The 4,321-nt window shown below is 36.7% G+C and overlaps 1 pseudogene; it reads right to left on the bottom strand.

Annotated features, from left to right (window-relative positions):
* Positions 1–336: 336 nt before the first annotated feature.
* Positions 337–4,066, bottom strand: LOC140969879 (BRASSINOSTEROID INSENSITIVE 1-associated receptor kinase 1-like; annotated as a pseudogene).
* Between the last annotated feature and the right edge of the window lie 255 nt (positions 4,067–4,321).

Here is a 4,321-nt window from a genome sequence, read left to right as displayed (position 1 = left end):
CCGACATGCAGCCACTCGATTCTTTCACACAGCTAAAAAGGAGTTTCAGATTTTTTATTTCAGAGAAAAAGAGGAACTATTGACTTGTTTAATGAGAGTAAAAAATTGTCAAATTTAACACACTAAAATTATAGTTTTTATTTACAATGTCAACCACACAAAATTAAATATTTTTTTAATCATATTAAATTTCTTATCCTATAAAATCAAATTATTTAAGAGACCGATTGAAGCGCCAAATATCACAAGAATCAAGATTTTTAGAGCTAAAAAATTTATCAGAAGACTGAAGAGATAATATATAACTTTTGCTTATACTTTCACAATCTTGGCCTATTCAATAATGAGTGTGCTTTATCATCAAATATGAAATACATTTCGGGTTCTTCCATAGCGATTCCTGCTATGGATATCTGAAATACAAAGTTTCAAACCACCACTGGAAAATCATCTTGGCCCAGATAATTCATCGGGATGAATATTCCAAGTGGAGTCGTCGATCATCCAATCAGTGTTCAGGTGATCGAATTATTGACGTAACATTTCTTCCTTCTGCCAATCTTCCCAACTCTCGGCCACGCCATCACCCTGAAGCATTCTCACGACTTCGGACATCTTTGGACGCTCCAATGGGGAGCTCTGTGTGCAGAGCAGAGCTAATTGGGTCAGCTGTTCTACCTCCTCTTCTACGTAGTCACCTTGAAGATCAGCATCGACTAGCGTCTCCAACCTCTTTTCCTTAAAAAGTCCCCAGACCTGACAATTTTCAAGTGCATATATATCTTCATGTATAAACTTGAAGTGGACACTGTCGAAATATTTCTGCCACACAAACCAAATTGAATACGAGAAGCAATTTATAGATTCCCTGAGTGTAAAGACATATTCAGCATCTCAAATTCCAAGAAGCTATTTAAAAATGCAAGAATGGAAGTAAAAGTGAAATAATATGGCTCACCCAAACGAGTAACAGCAAATCCTCGTCATTGGCAAGCCGAGCCATATCAAAAGCTCTCTGACCAGTGATGAACTCAAGAAGCACGACACCATAACCAAAAACATCAGTTTTCTCGGGGCATCTACCAGTGGAGAGGTACTCAGGAGCAATATGACCAATTGTTCCACAAACAGCCGTGGTAACGTCAGTATCCTTGGAGTCCATAAGTATGGCCATCCCTAAGTTACCTACAACTGCTTCAAAGTCCTCATCCAATAATATACTCGCAGCTTTGACATCCCGATGAATGATTTTAGGGTCACAGTGATCATGCAAAAAAGCAAGTCCCCTCGCAGACCCCAATGCTATCGGTTTTCTTATTTGCCAATCAAGGGGAGGTTGAGATTCAGGTCTTTCTACAGTAATGCACCAATAAGTTCATTAAAAATATTAAAAATTACATAGTTCAGGCTGAACTGGACAACCGGCACATGATCCTCTAGAATCACGTAGTATTTCAACAATACTGTGTTCAGCTGCATTGGTTTGGTGCTAAATGAACTGAATATTCTAGATAGTGTCTGAAGCAGTTTATATTCAACAATCTCTAAATCGAGGCTTTTATATCAAAATGCAAACATAACATCTTAACTTAAAAGAACCGGCACATATCAATCAAGATGTGCAACATTCAATATGAGAATGATTTTAATAAAATGCTTTATAACCAGATACTCAGCTCTTGATGAAACATAAAAATGACAAACCCAGTAAACAATATGAATAGCAGATCAAGTGTACCTCTCAAGCACGATGCAACACTTCCATTAGCCATATAAGGATACACAAGCAACCGTTCCGTAGGAGTCATGCAAAAGCCACGCAAACGAAGTAAATTTCGATGCACAGCCATGCTGATCATTTCTACTTCTGTTTGGAATTGAAGCTCTCCACCTTGAGTGCGCTCTTCTTTCATTCTTTTTACTGCTACTAGAGAGGCCATCAAATAATCGACCTTTGTAAACATTACCAAATCCACCTCTGCCATGGATATTTTTATTACTGAAATTATCTGATGCAACTCGCAATTCGCGTAGTGAAAATCTTTTGAGCTGTCCCAGATGTACTTCTGGATGATCATCAGCAACAGTAATACACAAAATAAGCGAAAAATCTAAAAGCTATACATTTGAAGATGATATTTTCATCCTTTCTCTAAATCCACAAATTACCAGGACCATCAAAGAAATGTTTCTCTGGCGTCCTTCTACGATACCAAGCAAGCGCAATTGCAGGGGCAGCAAATAGACGGGCAACAACCCCTCCTCTAGTGGCTCCAGTCATGGTTCGCTGGAACTGCCGCGTCGCGGCCGGAACGCCCGTCTCGGAACGAGAACGGCCATTGGCGTTCCAAAGTTCCGGGGCAAATCGGTGAATGATTTGTAGCGCCGTTCTTCAACGTTATAACGGCGAGGGAACGGGAACGGTGGAACGGAACGAAAATTATTATGCAACACAAGATACTGATCATGCTTACCGTCCTGGAATTGAGGAACAACGTCGTTTCTTGAAAAGTTTATCAGAATTCTCTAGTGCTAGTGATAAAAAACATTCAGCTGATTTTACTCAACCATACATGGGTGTCAAAGAACATATAAGATGTCTTGGATTGGAGGGAAATCGACAAATTCAAATGACAGATAATTATGGATCGATGAGTTACAATTGAGACTCTCAGCATGTTGGGTATGATCCGACTGGATATCAATCAGGTGGATATAGATATCAGGGTAATTATAATTCTAGACACGATTCTTTTGATAGATCATTTCATTTTTCAACATCTGGTACACATAGAATTAGACATCGTGGATTTGATTATGAGTCGTCTCAATATATTGGTGATAGATACAATGAATCTTCATCATCTATATGGCGTGGTGTTGGACGTCATGGTCCCAAGTATAGATCTTCAAGGACGGCTGATAGTTCTACTGTGTATCGTGGATTCAGATACTATAATCGTCGTGACGAAACACTATTACAAAACAGTCATCCCATTCTAATGATCTTTCGTCATCTTAATCTAATCAATATCCCTATGGACAATCATGTCAATATCCAAATGTTCGAAATCAATTTAATCTACGAGATACTGATGAAGAATATAACAATGATTTCGCTCCTCCACGTCACTCTTCATGGTATTAGCTTTGGTATGTTATAATTTTTAGTGTGTATTTCTTATTGTGCTATTATTGTAAAATAGTTTTGTATTGATATATTAATTTGTAATAACTTCATATATTTTATTTTTTAGTATTATGTAATTTATATTTAAATTTTTTTACCAATTTTTTGAATTTATTAATTTTTTTATACAAGCGTTCCGCAACATAACATTGGAACTGGAACAGTAGTTGCCGTTCCTAGCACCGCAACCGTTCCGGCGAACTGCCTCCAGTAGCGCTGTCGGCAACTGCAATGTTTGTTTTTTTAATGATAAGAATGCTTGTTTGATTATATCACAAATATTTTGAACATAATACAATGTTGTTCTTTTTATATTTGTATCTATATATACTCACATATTTAAATTTAAAAAACTTTTCAGTAATTAAAAAGAAAAATGGAACGGGCCTGTTGATCCAACTCTTGGAGTTCGACTCGGCTCATGCCAGTTCAAACAACAATTAACTAACTTATATTAACCAAGTAATTCGAGTTCCGTCCGTCGTGCCTAAGAAACACCAAGTTACACTAATCCAGGACGAAAATATTAGGAAAGGAAATTCTTACGTTACTGTACAAGATTATGAATAAAACAAAGGAAATATCGCCAAACTACAGTGATTCGACGAAAATTGGAATACTTGCTAAAAACTAAAGACTCGAAATGCTAAAGTCATCACTCTGCTAATTTTTATCAGAATCTGGTTGCCCACTTTGCATGGTTTGAAACTTGATTAAGTGGGTTAGCCACAAAAATTGAAAGAAACCCACCCACAAAAACAATCATCACTTCTCAATTCCATGGTTGCATACCAGAAACATGTTGAGAGGATGGATCAGATGAAATGGAAGAGCTGGAGATGGAGCTTAAGCTGGGCCAAAGCGCAATTTGCCGAAGCTCCTCTCTTTTAATATGCTCTTTTATAATTATTGTCTTCTTAAAAGACTTTGAAGATTAATGTTCAATTCATCAATTTACCAATAGTTTTTATGTGTTGTTATTAAAATTGATTACTAAAATGAGTGGATTTCTTCGTGTTTGCAGGTGTTTTTGTTCTTATTGTTTTTATTTAACATGGTTGGAAATATTATATGCATAGATAAATTTAAATCATAACGTGTCATTGATAATACACATTAATGACCACAATT

The sequence above is a fragment of the Primulina huaijiensis genome, chromosome 2 (assembly GCF_012295235.1).
Source record: "Primulina huaijiensis isolate GDHJ02 chromosome 2, ASM1229523v2, whole genome shotgun sequence".
Taxonomy (NCBI): domain Eukaryota; kingdom Viridiplantae; phylum Streptophyta; class Magnoliopsida; order Lamiales; family Gesneriaceae; genus Primulina; species Primulina huaijiensis.
Note: the sequence above shows the minus strand (reverse complement) of the source record. Positions and strands in the feature narration are given on the sequence as shown.